General features: G+C 36.1%; 1 protein-coding gene across 1 annotated transcript in view; it reads right to left on the bottom strand.

The window, feature by feature from the left end:
* Positions 1-16,570, bottom strand: part of LOC145669211 (uncharacterized) — a 72,468-nt gene extending 55,898 nt beyond the window's left edge. The window contains exon 1 of the mRNA XM_081737538.1: positions 16,467-16,570. The gene's annotated coding sequence lies outside the window, so the exon portion shown is untranslated. The remainder of the gene's footprint in view (positions 1-16,466) is intronic.
* Positions 16,571-17,788: the final 1,218 nt, after the last annotated feature.

Genomic DNA, 17,788 nt, shown 5'->3' with positions numbered 1-17,788 from the left:
CGTATAGTGTTTTGTAATAAGGTTTTTTTTTTCATTTCGTAACAAAATGTGATGACATGATTTGTTTATAGTCAATAGAAATTACCTTATTTCCTAAAATAATATTATATTTTAGCTAAATATACAAATAATTATTCAATGTAAATATATTACCATATATTTCCCTCTAAATATACTAAAATCAGTAGTTCAAGGAACTTAACGCAAATTTCGCGACCTACTTCAAATCGAGTCATTGATTTAATTATATATATTAAAATAAAATTTTAATAAATATAGAATTCATATATACACTGGTTGCCCAAAACTTCCGGGCCATGTTACATTATACGATGTATAAGGTAACAAACATAAGAGTTCCATGATTTTTTTTTATTAGTATACAATTTAAAGCATGTGCGTCTTAAACTCATGAAGGTAATTGACCCTGCTCTCCCCAAATGACGCCCCTATTTCAAATCATTACAACATCAAGGGGGGTGCAGTTTTGCAGGGTCTTCATTATATATTAGGTGTCACGGAGTACTTGGATTGCAAATTGAACACTTGTAAAATGTCCGAAAGAAATATTTCAATGTTCACTCTGTGTGAGTAATACTTGTTTGTTTATACCTCAATAAAATGGAAACAATAATTGATATAATTAACATTAGTTTGACTTGCTTGGCATATGTATGGTTCTTGTGACATTTTAAAATTACGGCATATTTCAATTAAAAAGGTGGATTCATGATTGACTGATAAAAATACAACGAAATAATCTAAATTTTTTGGTCATGTATTCTTTCTCCAAGTCCCTCTTCCTTAAAAAAACAAAGTTTCCAATACTTACCATGTTTTTTAAATTTTGCAGAAATCGATCGAAATATTGCGTTTGAAGCGACGGGAATACCACAGAGTACGGGTAGAGCATATTTATTAAAGCGTCTCCCTGTGATACCGTATTTAGAAGTTAGTTCAATTTTAGCGTATCAGGTTGTTTGAGCCAATTGGTTTGATTTGAAATTAATGAACCATCTCTCCTTGAAGCTATAAGATTTAAATATTTTAGCACTCACATAATCCTTGACCCAGGAAAGTTACATTAAGTCAACGCATTATATTTCTTTTCTCATAGCTCTCTATATAATTCCTGTTCACTTTTCTAAAAGTAGATACTTGAAAACGAATGTAAAAAAAATTATAAAATACTGTATTCAGGAAACAATGGAAGGCGAGTTCACAACAAATAAGCGCGTAGTATTGTCCTTTACGTAACAATTCTTTTTCGAACCGTAGTTGCTGTTCCTATCGTTACAAATTAAACAATCAGTTATCTAAGTGTTTTCATTTTGGTCCGCGTTTATTACCTATAAAAGGCCTCATTACGTACAAACATCACTCGCTAGCTATATGCCGGCGAAAGCAGACCAACGGTCCCGTAGTTCCATATAAAAAATAGTGTGGTACCCTTAGTGTTTCGTCGCAGAGCGGAGTCATACTACGGATACTCCAATATTTTGAAGTTGCATATCTTTCTCCCCGATTGGGCTGAGGAACTATGCAGAATTCCCATTTGGCGTCTAGTCTTCGGACTGAAATTTTAGTACGAACTACGGAGTAATCAGCTGGCTGCCGGCACACATCATCTGCAGTGTGACAACCCCGGATGAGACAACTCTACAAATGACTTCACAGATTATGACAAACATTGACTGCCGAAGATATGTGTGTCGTCATGAAGGATTTGGAATTGGTACTCGATTGGATTGGTACTCGTACTGCAATTCAACTACGAGATGGAAATCTTGAAATTTTGCCTGTCAATGACATTTTCTTGTGAGCTGCATAAGCAGATCTTAGCCAAGATGGCCTATTGTGATTAGTCTCTAAGGATTTATTGTGGACCTTCAAAAAATCCATGGTTACAAGTTTTGAAATTCCGATTTTGTATACAAGTTGTTCTGGATACATTATGGTTAACCCAGCTAGTGCATCTGATAGTTATATACTTTGATCTGATCCAGTAGAGGCGATGCACAGAAGTTTCCTGAAATTGTGTTGCGTGAGCAGATCTGGAACCAAAGATGAGTTTAAAACATTACCATAAATAGATGCGACTGGATGGGTGTATATTTCAATTTTATCCTGATTTGCAGTTTTTTATTAGTGGTTGTACCTGGTTGGCTGGATCCTGGTCTTTCTATCTACTGGAAACAAATTACTTGTAATGACGAGATCATGAAAATTTTCCATCAAGATGATTTGTTCATTCTGCGATTAAGAGAATGTGCTGTAGCCATAGATTTCCAATACATGTAGACAGAGGTAGTGCCTGAATAGCAACCTGGATCAAGAAACTATTAGATCGATATTTTTGTTGAAATCTTGCAGTTAATTTGTGGTTTTGTGTAACTATTAAGTTTCAAGAATAAAATTACTTGTATTTTAATTGTTGTTATTTGTCAACAATACAGTAATCATATAGATTTTATTATTATCTTAGCTACTTATTTATTATCTTCGTTATAATCTTTTACTTTCTTTATGAAAATAGTTGTTTCAGCTATGTTTGCTTGTCGAAGAAAGAGAAACATCAAAAAGGAAATGGAAGATAAAATAAATAAAAAATATTACTACTAATAACAATTTGTTCAAATGATGGGAACTTGTAATACTTTATATAAATAGCAATACAGATCTTAGACCAGCGTTGTTACATAGTTTCTGGTTACATGGTTGGTTACATGTTTTGTGTAGAAGAATTTATAACGCGTAAGTCAATCGTGGTCGTGCAGCGAGTATTCATACGTGTATTTGGTGACCAGCAAGGAAGAGGAAAAGTACCATCAGGGAAAACAATACGTAGGTGGCTTACACAGTTGTGCACAAGTAGTAATATAGATGACAAAACACACTCACGTAAGAAAACAGTCCGTACACCCGAGAACATCGCACGCGTGCGTGAAGCAGTGGCATCTAAATCTTAATTACAATCTTCAGGCGCGCAAATGTTCGAAATGTCTTCATTGAACATTTCTATGTTCTTCAAACCTACCGAAAAGGCTGCGACACACATTACGACAGAACTATCGAAGATATCCAAAAAGACAAAGAGAAAAGAAGTTACAAACAAGAAGTTATGGCAATACTACGACTCTATACCTACTTTTGGGCCGCTATATATAATCTTCAGTCGTTTTTTATCCCCTGCTGGATAAAGGTTTCCCACTTTTTTTTCCACAAGTCTCGGTCTCCTGCTATCCTCATCCATGTAGCTCCTGAAAAACGCTTGATTTCGTCTACCCATCTCGTGTTTCGACATCGTCTCGGTCGTTTCTTTTCCCTAGGAATCCTATGTGGTACATTTTTAGTCCATCTGCCATTTGTTCGTCTAGCTACGTGACCGGTCCATCTCCACTTCGTCTTCTTCGCAGTCTTGATTACATCCTCTATATTCGTTTCTGCGCGAATCCATTCATTAGTTTTCCTGTGTCTCCTGGTTATTCCGAGCATGCATCTCTCCATTGCTCTTTGCGTAACTCTTAATCTTTGAATCGTTTGTGCATTCAACGTCCAAGCTTCACAGCCGTGACGGGTAAGACACGTTGATTATAAACTTTACGCTTGAGACACATTTGTAATTAGTTTTTAAAAATAAAGTGTAGTCTTCCAAACGAGTTCAATGCCATTTTACACCTTGAATTTATTTCATCACTTAACTTGTCATTCGAAGATTTGAGCTGCCCTATGTATAAGCATATTCATCACCTATGCCAATTGTCTCTCTGTTAATCTTTATTTCCTTCAAGGCCAATTTTCGAACTCTCATTACACAGCTCTCCCATTCTGGTTTCTAGTTCTGCACTTGAAGCAAACAGGATTATATCATCAGCAAATCATAGCTGATTAAGATATTTAATTTTTTTATTCCAGCTTCATCCCAGTTAAAAATTTTGGAACACTTGCTCCAGGACCGCAAAAAACAGTTTTGGAGAAATTGAATCTCCTTGTCTTACACTCTTTTCAACTAAATTTTTCGCTTTCTTCATGTAGTCTAATGACAGATGTAGCAGTCGACTAAATGTTTCGCAGTAGCTTGATGTATGCACTTTCGATGTCCTGATGTTCAAGTGATTTAAGTACTGCTGCCAAGGAAATTGAAAGCTTTTTCAAAATCTATAATCCCAGTCATAGTGCAAGCTCATATTCATTAGTCCCTTCCATAACTTCATTTAATGTCTATATGTGGCCTATTGTGCTAAATCTACGACGAAATCCGGCTTGTTCCCTTCCCTGATTAAAATCTAAGTCTTGTTCTATACGATTTAAAATGACTTTGGTGAACATATTGTATAGATCTGACAGTAAACTAATTGACCTGTACTTTTCGACGCGTTCTTTGTCCCCTTTCTTGAACAACAAAATGATAACAGCATTATCTCAACTTGTTGGTATATCTCTCTTCCTCAGGTGCATTGAGAATAATTTGGCAAGTTCCTCCTTCACCTTTTCACCTCCCCATTTCAACATTTCTGCTGTGAGGCGATCTTCTCCTTGTGACTTTCCGTTCTTAATCCCTTATTCACTTCTTTCATTACGCCTGAAACATCTACACTGTTTCCTTCTAAATATTTATTTCCTAGTACTTCTTCGGAGTAGTATAATTCTCTGTAAAAACTTTCAAACATTTTTATAATTTCCTTCTTATTTCGTGTTACAGTCACGTCCGTAAGATTTTGAAAGTGTTCAGAACAGACAAGTCTTGCAGAATTTCTCTGTTATTCCATAATACGTAGTCTATTTCGTTTTTAGTTCCATTTGGGCCTTTCCATACCCACTTCCTCTGGAGCATCTTGAAAAATGCATTGGAAACGAACAGTCTGTTGCCTTCTGAAAATTCCACTAACTTCTCTCTTGTTTCGTTTGCCAAATCCAAAGTTTCCCACTTTCGTGTCACTGCTCTGCTTAGTTCCTACTTTCACATTGAGGTCTCCAATCACAACTTTGTAATGCGATTGCTACTATCCAAAATATTCTGCATCTCATCGTATAGATCATCGAGCTTCTTTCCCGGATGTGACGTTCTTGGATCATATACCTGTGTAACTTCCATAGTGTTTCGCTTGTTTATCTTTATTACTACTCGTGCGATTCTATCTGAAATTCCTTCAATTTCTGTGATTCGTGTCTTCATGTCTTTATTAATTATAAAATGAACGCCTGTCGGTTTTCCATTTTCTGTTCCTTTATAGTAGAACGTGTGCCCTGACGTAGTTCGAACTGTTCTTCATTCTTCCAACACATTTCTAATAGTCCTATAATGTCCCACTTTATCCTCTTGAATTCATTCTGCAATTCTTCTAATTTGTTTTCTTCTGCTAGTGACTGACAGTTCAGACTCGCCACGTATAGGTCCTTTAGAGTTGCCGCATCGGTGTCCTGGTACTCTACAATCAAAATCCGGGCATTTTGATCCCCTGACTCACTGCTGTTGTCAGCTGCGTTTCGTCCTCCGGGCAATGAGGTAGTCTGAGGCTGGGTCCTTACTTGTACAATCACGTGTAAAGAAAGGAAGGGTGCAGATACTGACTCACACGTTGTCTGCTAATGCGGGTTAGTAAGCAGCCCACCCATGTTCGTTCGCCAAGCAGTTGCTTGGGTACTAAAAGTTCCCACAACGCGAACTTATGGATTTGGACATTAGGCGCCTATTCTTGTCGGTTCTCTTAAGCCTTTGCACGAGGAATTAAGAAGTCTCCTTCCAGAAGCTATTTGGGACGACAGTCCCGGTTTGTGGTCCTGAGCCGGTTTTCCATAATTGTTCACATCGATTATTGCGACAAACAATAAAAATCTTGCGATAGCGGAAAAGACCTTTTCTCCCTATTCTACACAAAATATTCTGGGTGAAGATGCACTCCTCTTATTCCCTTACAACACGAAAGCGTAAATTATAATTAACGTAAGAGCGTTCGAGAGCACTTGTCCACAAGAGTAATCACTAATCCATTCGAACTTCTCTGAGAATATGTGGAATCTAATAGTCTATTCCCGTATAGGATAGATTACTCTCAAACTAAAGCCCTTCGTTACTTACCATTCATTAGGTGTATCTAGCATCGTTAGTAGCTCTCTTGACAGCTGACAAAATCCTTGCCGAGAAGAGCCACCCAGTCATTCAGGCAAGAGGAAGATCTCAATCTTACTAGGTAGACATGCCAATTCTTTTCGCACTTCAGTGTTCTCCTCATTCACTTTCACGAAATGCAATGTTTCTATTAACACAAACTATTTCAGATTCGTGAACTCCATTTTAGTTTGTAAAGAAATTAATTTTAAACGAAAGATTTCGACGACATTGTGAAGTTTTTGTTGATGAGTAATGCATTGGAATAAATTACGAGCTTATAGAACTTAAGAATAAATTAGGAGTAGACAGTTACAATGATATTGTGATAATGATGACACCTGTTTTGTTACCAATATTCTGTATTCTATAATCTGAATCATCGTGTTTCTCTCGTCAAATACTACAAGAATCAAGCGATAAAAGACAGGGCCCAGTTTGCTCCCTCCCTTTCATTTTACATACATAACTCCAAAATTGCCCAAATTACCCATATTCTCATGGTGCAATTTCGATAATTTTGGTACCATCGTCTTTGTCTCGTCACATACTACAAGAATCAAGCGAAAAACGACGGGGCCCACTTTGTTCCCTCCCCTTCATTTTACATATAAAACTCAAAAATTACCCAAATTACCCATGTTCCAGTGGTGCAATTTCGATAATTTTGGTATCATCGTATTTGTCTTGTTACATGCTACAAGAATCAAGCGATAGAAGATGGGGCCCAGTTTGCTTCCTCCCCTTCATTTTACATATAAAACTCCAAAATTACCCAAATTACCCATGTTCCCGTGGTGCAATTTCGATAATTTTGGTACCATCGTGTTTGTCTCGTCACATACTACAAGAATCAAGCGAAAAAAGATGGGGCCCAGTTTGCTTCCCTCTAACCATCAGGATTTTGCAACGGCACTAAATGTTCTAAGGCTTCTCTTGCTGGCTATCATATGACGAGCGTTTTTTTAAAAAACTCGATAGAGCACAAATTTTGAGAATCGGAGGTATATATGGGATAGGTATGCTTTTTATGCTACCAATCGAGCTGTGAAATCAGAATTGGCAAATCTCGATATGTATCGTGTGTATAGTATGCTGAATCATGAGCGTTTTGTCAAAACTAGATAGAGCTCATGCACAGCAATTTCTCAAAACTACAGCACATAGCTGACTACTACCGAATCCTACAATCTCCTGGAGTTGTCAAAGTTCCTGAACAAAGTTCTTAACAGGAACTGGCAAATTAAAACACTGAAGGAAATTTCTCGGAAGATTCTGAAAGCAAAGTGGCCATTTCACATAGTAATGCAACATGTCATGTCCTACAGTAAGAATGTACTGATAGTGTAAGTGTGTAGTACACTTACATTGGGTTACCTGTGGAGGTTTCTGTTTTCAGATCAGGAACTAAAACATGCCACAGAGAAATGCTAGGATCCTCATGCCTACAGAAAATGAACATGGTGTCCAGTGAGGAGAAGAAGAAGGACGTAAAGGAACTCTTACACTTTTTCGAAATGCCGGAAGAAGCAAGAGGATTTTATGAAGATGCTCTCAGAGACTGCTAACTACAACGTAAATGTATGTTTCATTATTAATTATTGTAAACGCTTTGTATTCTTACATCCTGGTGTTACTTTTTGAAATTTTCCATAATGTCTATTACTTTTTCATTCGTGTAACTATGTAGAAGTAACCCTTTATAGTGTACACAAAACTAACTCAATAAAACAAAATACTAATCAAAACTAAATAAATAATATATCATGGCAATATAAAACTAAAATTACAATAGTAATATAACAATATAACACTATAAAACAATAATACTAGTAGCAAATTCCTGTCCATGTACTCTATCAAGTTTTGAAAAAACCTGCACTTTTTACGTAGCCAATTCTATGACAAATATTTGTATTTTCTAGGAGATTCACGTTGTCTGTACTTGTCCCAGGTTAAAAACTACTATTACCTACAATTACGTTTCTTAAATGAAAGGTTATGTACAATAATAATAAAAATGCAATTCCTGTAAAAATGATGTTTTGTGCTCTATCGAGTTTTGAAAATACGCTCCTCATATACTTATTGAACTTGTCGATGGTTCAGATCTTGTGAAGGAGCTACAATATAGCACTAGACTTAACCGTATTCCGAAGTCATTATCATTGGAGAATTAGGTGTTTTATTTACGAGGAGCTGTAGTGTTCATTGGAGGTGCAGTTGGTGTGGGTCACTATGTAGCATACTGTCACCGTCTGAGTAATACATGGGAGTTATATGATGATTTAAGGGACAATAAAAAGTGTGTAAATGAAAACAAGGAAGTTAACGTTCATGCAATTGTTTACGCAATATGATAAATTTCTTTTTATCGTGTAACGTTTGCAAATAACCAATATAATTTGCTACTGTATTTTCCTTTAAAGTATAGTTTTAAAAAATAATACTAGGTGAAATATTAACGCGTGCAAAAATTTGAGTGTGGGTAGCCCAGGAGCTTCAAAATGACATATCACCAACGTTACGGCGACAATGTCACAAATGACGTCATTTATCCCAAAATGACGTGATTAGTATCGGTTGGGGAAATCACAGTCGAAGTAGTATTCCTTGTTTTTGCTTAACCAACGTTTATAATTAAAAACTGAAACGTCGTACGAATTTCTATCCTTCCTCAATTAAACTATCTGAATTCCCTTACAATGAAACTTATATTTCATACCTCTCAAATAGATGTATTGGGTCATACTTCAAATGTGATTTGCTAAGCTGACATTGATTACGTAATTATTTCTCCAATTATAATTTGAGATGATTCTGCAATATCTCTGAGCGTCTCTACGTCTGAAATTATGCACGTTTCTAATTTTCTTCAACGAAGCATTTTCTTGCTTCAACCTGAGCTACTCGTATTTAACTCAATAATAATGAAAAGGTACAACACTTTCTAGAAAAATACTGTGTAAGAAGTAATGTTTCAATACTATAACAGTATCTTCATCAGATGTAAACACATTTATAAAAATATACAAAAACTTAACACCTATATATACAGTCGTGGAAGATAACCTCAACTACTGCCAGCCAATCAGGCATCACTTTCCATAAAAATGTGCATTTTGTGTCCTGACACCAGCCAACCACTTTTCATTTCCAATTTTTTCTTTATATTTTTCTGAAATGACTGACAGGTGAAAGGATTGTTTATTTGAATAACAAGAATAAGTGATGGTAAGACTCAAACTTATTAATTTGAAATGAAAAGTGATTAGCTAGTGACAGGACACAAAATGCATATATTTATGGAAAGTAATAAGTGGTTGGCTGGCAGTAGTTTAGGTTATCTTCCACGACTGTATATATAGGTGTTAAGTTTTGTATATTTTTATAACTGTGATTACGTCTGATGAAGATACTGTTATAGTATTGAAACGTTTCTTCTTGTACAGTGTTTTTACTAGAGAGTGTTGTACCTTTCACTATTATTAAGTTAAATATAAAATACGTTTCCAAGGTCTATAAGTAGTTCATTTAAAGCTGAGCTACTCACAATCAAATTTTTTGCATGCAATAACCCATCACCCTGTATATATTTTAGGTTAGCAATAAGTCGAAAGAAACACTACATGATCATTAAGAATAACTACCAAAGTAATTAAGATATTATCAGGTATTGCAATGTTCAATTTGCACGTTAAAGGTGAAAGTTGTATCTTAAAGGTAATTCGTAAATGCCTAGAAGTTTCTCTGAAATAACTGTAAATTTATTATTAATATATAGTATATTTAACAGTAATCCTGAAGATACTATAACTATGGTGCTTCATTATTATTTCATGTGCGGCATGATGATGTTAAAGACTTCACAGAACTAGAAATCTGTATAATTATTACTATTTTGGAATCATACAACTTTATTCCAGAAATTCAACCAACTTTACATTTCATTACTCAATATCCTCATATTATTGCGTAAAAGCAAAGATAAATGGCATACGTTCTATGCACTATTGAATATACAGTAGTTGCAAGTTATTTTTAGTTGAATTTAAATTGACACTTTTTACTATTTTACACGCGATTCTCTATAATGTAAAACTTTGCATTCCTTTCCTGTATCTTGAATGTTATGTATCGATCAATACACTTTCATCAATCACCTTCAAGGCATTAATTTCAAGACAAATTACCACCCAACAAGGTTCCTGTAAAGCAAGCTATTCAATTCAGTTACACTTTAGTTACCGTCGGCTCGATAAGTAGTTCTGAGTTAGACACACTACTTCTTATATCTAACCCACAACTAATATGTAGGTGACTGTTCAATGCAATATGTTTTAGTTACAAACTTATATAATGATGCATACATCAAGCAATTACTTCTTGCTCTACAACTCTCAACTTGCTACGCGTGTCATGAATTTTCTGAATATCTTTGTAGGTGTGTTTTCTTCCTTCCGATATGCGCACGTATGGAATATTAGTTGGTACATAAGTAAGCAGGCTACATTTGAATGTCGCACTCAAGCGTTACATTGTACACACTTTAGTCGTTTTCCATGGGTTAATATTGTGCGCACATAAGTTGATAATGCGCACACATAAAGGCACATATGACGCTCCAGAAACAAATGGTGTTTCATCTTATTCACAGTTTTTATCTTATTGATTTAAGTGCGAGCCTTGAACTACACTGAAGTGCATTTGAATTACCATATATATTGCGTCATTTTGTGCGCACACAGAAAATTTTATGTGCACTTAAGCGCGCATATAGAATTCTACTTGACAACTAAATATGAAGTCGTAATTCAAATATCATTAGGCGCTTCCCTGATGGAGTGCACTTTTATCATCGTTTTCATGTGTTAGTATGTGCGCACAGAAAATGATACTGAGCGCACATGAGGGCAAATATGACGCACATAAGAACAAATGTTGTTCCAAGTATCTATCTTATTTCATTGCTTTAAGTGCGCCCTTTGAACTTCACTGATTTACATTTTTCAATACATCTTGCATTTGATTATGCGCACACTAAAAATATTATATGCACTTAGGCGCACATATGGAGTATTACTTGCTGCAGAAATCTCAAGTTGTTATTCTTAGATTTAGAGTGAATAAAACGTCACATATATATAAAATGCAATTTTTGAAAGTAGAGTCGATCTATTCAAAATGCAGGATACAGCTCTTTCTATTTTGATCTAATGTGATTTAAGCTTGTGCCACTGATGCAATGTTCTCAGCTTCGTTTCCCAATGGAAGAACATTAATAATAATAATAATAATAAAAATAAACGCACCTCGATAGTTCGAAATCCTCCTAAAAACTGTAGTTCCACGTGTTACATAGCATCGTTGGTGTAAACGGACGCAACAACTTAATTAAACCAACAAAAAGGCAGATTATATGCAGTAATGTTATAATGGCAGTCGTATTCCAAATCTGCACCAATGTTACAATCAAGTCATGATTTCGGGGTTAGTACGGGAGGAAGATTCACCCCCGGACATTCGTTAGATCGTGCTCCAAGTGGATTGTCGGTGTTTTAGCAGCACTAAAAGATCTTCCCGGGTAAAATCTGTATCACTATTGGTTTCAACTATTTTTTTTCTCGACACATCCACTAAAATATTCGGCGTCATATTTTGTGTCATTGCCCTGTCTACTGCTTTCATTGATTTATTCATTGACCATTCTGTGGTTTTAATATTACAGTACTCGAGTTAGTTATTGCACTATTACTGTCCCAAAACTGAAAAATTCTATTATATTATATTGCACAAAATATTAGTCACGGCACGGTACAACTGGTAACCCGAATCCACCTATCCTAAATGATATACCGTATGTTACAATGTAATTAAGTTGCAGATAATAAATACGTTGACACCACGTAGGCCCGTATCCAGTGGGTGTCTAGGGGGACACCCCCCCAAAATGTTCACGGTAGGCTTGCAAATTAACTATAATATGGTGTTGAACTATAATATGGTTGGATCGCCCCCCCTAACTTCAGCCGGGCCCCCCTACATTTTTCGGTTGGCTACTGGCCTGACACCACCTATGTCTACACATGATAAAAATTGAGTACAAAGGAAAATGAATCTAAAATATCACTTGTATTAAATAAAACAATTGCACGAAATGCTAGTTCGAAATAGTCCACTGACGCCATCTTGCCTCGAACTCCTGTTTTACTGAATTAAAAGGAAGAGGAATATAGATGGCAAAATGTAAGATAAAACTTACAACAGAAGTGGCAGCAATTCATGCGTTTTTGAAAGAAACAAAAAAGACAAACGTTTAGGCAGGAGTCAGAAGTCGTTTACGTACCGGTATATGAAACAACGTAAATCCATGTAAACCTAAGTTATATTTTTATTTCTTGCCATGTTACTCAGGTCATTACCACCTAACAACAGCATACGAGGTGAATTGTAACAGAAGATCATATGTTAATTCTAGTGTTCGAAGTGGAAAAAAAGCAGAGGCGGTATGTTTTGTTTCGATTTTCACTCGACATACCGTCTGTCTAAATGCTGAGATGCAGCGAGGGTATGTTGCCTAAAAAATTTTATTTCGGTTTACATACTGACTCAAAGCCATTGGATAGTTTCTCTGTAGTTACGAGAGGGACATGGAGAGACTTTGATTCCCCGCCAAAAACTCTCTGAAAATATACAATGAAAAATATCCCCTTAGTTTGCATTATGGAGAATTATTCACGAAAATGTCCAAAAACCGAGTTTTTATATTAAAAATTTCCTGCGAGTAACCTGCCGGATCCCCACGCGACTAAGGGATATTCCAAACCCCCGGAAGATCAGCCCATGCTCAAAACACGACATTTATATGTATTAAGACAAGAAGACACATCATACATAAGAAAGAAACAATTCAATATGGCAAATCAAATTGTAATAGATCAACTTCTTTGAAGACACCTCATTTTATAAACAAAAGGTAGGAAAAAGATAACAAAAATGTCGGTTTTGTCAACTTAGAAATTATTTCTACACTAGCATTAATTACCCGCTTCGCTGGGTTAAATTAAGAAAAAAAACAGTAATATGTTTCGTTAGTCAGTCACTTTTTACTATTACTAAAGCGCTCTTTTTGATATTGGTCATTTTCGATGATTTTTATATATCCCCTCTCCTTCCCATGTTGCGGGTCACGGCAATATATCCCACTCCCACAATTTTTGCCGAGCTTAATTTAAATTTAAATAGCATCAGAACTGTCACTGTTTATCTTAGCGACCACATAAACTATACATTCGACACTAATATCGGTTACTTTCGATCATTTGTAAATGTTTTTCTCCTCCTTTAAGTTACATCGTCAAAGTGATATGACAAAAATCATCTCATGTTCGAACGGAGATCGGTCCGGTGGTTCAAGAGCTATTAAATTTTATTTTTTATACATTTCCCCCTCCTATCTCCTCCCGTAAGTTCTATCGTCAAAGTGAATAGATGAACATCATCCCAGGCCCAAACCTCATCTATGTTGAAAATTTGATCGAGATTGGTCAGGTGATTCAAGAGTACAGTCACATAGACAATCACTTTCATTTTTATTTTTTTTTTTTTATTTTTTACATATATATCTCCGCTTCCTCCTCTTCCTACTCCCCTACGTTGCGCCGTCAATGTTAAATGATAAAGATTATCCCACGCATGAACGTCATCTATGTTGAAAATTTGATAGAGATCGGTTGGGTGGTTCAAGAGTAATTAAGTTTTATTTATTTTTATATATCTTTCCCCTCCCCTTCCCCTACCATAAGTTCTACCGTCAAAGTAATATGATAAAAACACCCCAGGTCCGAACTTCATCCATATTGAAAATTTTATTAAGATCGATCCTGTGGTTAAAGTGTGATGAAGTCAAAGGACAGTAACTTTTATTTTTATTCTTTTTACATATATCTCCCCCTCCCTCTCCCGTATGTTACACCGTAAAATGAAATAACGAAAATATCCTAGGCCCGAACCTTATCTATGTTGAAAGTTTGATCAAGATAGGTCTGGTGGTTCAAGAGTTATTAAGTTTTATTTATTTTTATAGTTTTCTCCCCTCCCCTTCCCCCTCCCCTAAGTTCTACCGTTAAAGTGATATGATAAAAACCACCTCAGGTTCAAACCTCATCTATGTTGATATTTGTAAAAGATCGGTCGGGTGGTTTAAGGGTAATGAAGTCACAAAGACAGTCACTTTTAATTTTTCTTTTTACTTATATCTCCTCCTCCCCCTCCCGTTCGTTGCACTGTAAAAGTGAAATGAAGAAAACATTCCAGGTCCAAACCTTATCTATGTTGAAAGTTTGATCGAGATCGGTCTGGTGGTTCAAGAGTTATTAAGTTTTATTTATTTTAATAGATTTTTGCCCCTTCCTCCCCCCTCCCGTAAGATCTACCGTTAAAGTAATATGATGAAAACCACCTCATGTTTGAACCTTCTCTATGTTGAAAATTTGGTTAAGATCGGTCGGGTGGTTTAAACGTGATGAAGTCACAAAGACAGTCACTTTTATTTTTACTTTTTTGACATATATCTCCCCCCTCCCCCCCCCTTTCGTTGCACTGTAAAATTGAAGTGAAGGAAACATTCCAGGCCCGAACCTTCTATATTGAAAGTTTGATCGAGATCGGTCTGTTGGTTCAAGAGTTAAGTTTTATTCATTTTCATATATTTCCCCTCCTCCTCTCTCCCTCCCCTAAGATCTACTGTCAAAATGAAATGATAAAAAAACTTCCCAGGTTTGAATTTCATATATGTTGAAAATTGTATTTAGATTGATTGGGTGGTTCAAAAGTAATTAATTCACGAACATAGTCACTTCCATTTTTATATTCATTAATTTTTGTATATTTTCCCCTCCAACCCCCCCCCTACGTTTCTCCGTCGAAGTGAAATGATAAAAATCATGCCAGTCTCGATCCTCATCCACATTGAAAATTAGATCAAGATCGGTCGGGTGGTTCAAGAGTTATTGTTTTATTTTTTTATATATATATATATCGCCCTCCTAACCCTCCCCTAAGTTCTACCGTCAAAGTAAATAGCTTAAAACACTCCCAGGGCAGAACCGCATCTGCGTTGAAAACTTGATTAAAATCGGTCGGGCGGTTCAAGAGATTAAGAGTCACAAACATAGTCACTATCAATTTTATAATATAGATAAGAAATAAAATCTTTTCATGTGCAAAGCTATTCGTCAATTTCTGTGTATAAAAACGGATTTATTAAAGCTATTTAGCATCTACGCTCTAATGACAGTATGTCTTGATCACTGAAAAAACAGAGGTGCTATGCCTTCTTCACGGAAAATCCAGAGACGGTATGGCATACCACCGCACACCGATTCACTTCGACCACTGGTTAATTCAAGTTTTTTTTTTCTTACATAACAACACTTCACTTGTATTTAATTAACTTAGCTAGGAAATCCAGGGGTGGATCCAGGACGAACTTCTGGGGGAGGAGGGTTTGTAATACTGTTACTTAGAGTTACTTTTAAGAGCTCCAAACTCTGTGATGGCTTTTATCTATATATATAAAAGAGAACGCACAAATCCTTTGTTACCTCATCACGCTAATACGGCTGAACCAATTTCTTTTATTTTGGGGGGGTTATTAGGATTTGGACCCTAGATGGTTTTTATCATATCACTTTAATTTTTAATTACCAGTGTCTTGAGATAATTGACCATTCAAGTGTCCATAACGTACAAATCCTTTGTTAGTTCATCATAGGTAAAAATAAACGTATTTATATGCAACCCGCATGACCGTGTCACTCGGCGGGTTAACATAAATGACAGGCGATATAATGTTAACATTTACTGCAATCTACTATGGTTTTTATCATATCACTTGAAAGCGAAAACTTCCCGGGTGACCGCAGCGAAGCGGGGCGGGTTAACATAAATGACAGGCGATATAATGTTAACATTTAATGCAATCTTCTATGGTTTTTATCATATCACTTGAAAGCGAAAAAGTAAAAATTATCTAAGTAACAAAGTTTATTGCGTTCCGGGGTGACCGCAGCGAAGCGGGGTGAACGCTGCTAGTTTATATATAAATTAAGAAAGTTTCCTCTTCTGGGGGCAGGGGTGATGGCCCCGATCGCCCCCCCCCTGGATCCGCCCCTGAGGAAATCTTTAAATCGATTCAAGTAAGCCTCGAGCAACAAAGTACCATATGCTATTATTACGCAGCAGAAACTCATGTGGTTCGGATTCGACATTAAGCTGTAGATCCACATCTCGCTGCGCAAAGGAACACTGAAATCAAATCAAAGCTATGCAAAAGCTATTATTACATTACACTTACCTCCGAAATTGTTCCAGAGTATGATTGAGCCAGACTTCACTCACTTTTCTTCTGCTGTCTGTCTATTGATTGTCGGAACGCAGTGTTGCAAGATCTGAAGATTAAAAAGTAGCGAGGTTGTGCACCAAAAGTATACCGAATTTGAACTATTTGTAGCCCAAATATAAAAATGTCAGATGTCAGATGTCAGATGTGTGGGTTGACAGTGGTCATGCGGCGACCGCAATTTCGGATCATTGGCGGTGGTGTGTTAAGGCAAACTCCATGCTACATCATTGCAGTAGAACTGCAGTGTGCGGATGAACTGGGCAGGCAGTGTGTAGTATAAAATGGGCGACGTTTCTGATTTTCAAGGGGACATGTTTGCTGAAGTCAGTTTTGTGGGCTCTGAAATATATTTTACAACGATTACAGTATGTTTGTTCACTGTTATTCCTTACTTCTTTGCTTAGTTGCTAAATTCTTTATCTGGAAACCATGAAGGTTCGAAGATTTACTGTAAATCCATTTACGCATTATGTTAATATGGACAATACAGTATCAAAATTAAATTTCCAATGTTCATGTTTACACAGCTCGGCATAACTGAGGCCTTAAGAGTCTTCATCCCGGCGAAATTAAAATACCGCTAATTTTACAGTAATTATGTGATATCTTCAAATAGATAAAAGATAATTGAAATATGGAACAAGAGCGCCCTTGACAATATTATTTTGCGTGAGGTACCGTTATCACAAGTCATCTAGTAGCTTTCCGTTTTCAGCTGTTTAGAAACGCGAAAATAAATGCCGATTTTCAAAATGGCTCGAAATCGAAAGCAGATAAGTGATTCGTGATAACGGTTTCTCATGTAAAATAATAGGGCGCTCTTGTTCCACATTTCGATTGTCTTCTATCTATTTGAAGATATCACATAATTACTGTAAAATTAGCGGTATTTTAATTTCGTCGCGATGAAGACTCTTAACTCAGAGAGCAGTACGGTCAGTGATACCATAACAGCGTAAACTCAACAAAAGTTTAATGTTGTCAGATCTGGAGGTTAAAAAGTACTAAAACAAGAATTGAACTAGTATTGAACATCTTAGTTTTAGCAAAGCTGTTATTCGTTGTGAATAGAATACTCAACAAACAAATTTTATTTTATTATATAAAACTAATAATTCGTGATTTCATATATAAAAATAAAAAAGTAGCGTATTCATAAGAATTATAGCCTGCAGATAATTAAAAGTAGCCTAAAAAGTAGCGTGCCGCCCAAATTGATATTTGGTAGCGAAGTCACTTTAAGAATCGCCCAATCCGCTACTTGTAGCCCAATC

Source organism: Thermobia domestica, chromosome 13 (genome assembly GCF_964235325.1).
Source record: "Thermobia domestica chromosome 13, izTheDome1.hap1.1, whole genome shotgun sequence".
In the NCBI taxonomy this organism is placed as follows: Eukaryota; Metazoa; Arthropoda; class Insecta; order Zygentoma; family Lepismatidae; genus Thermobia; species Thermobia domestica.
Note: the sequence above shows the minus strand (reverse complement) of the source record. Positions and strands in the feature narration are given on the sequence as shown.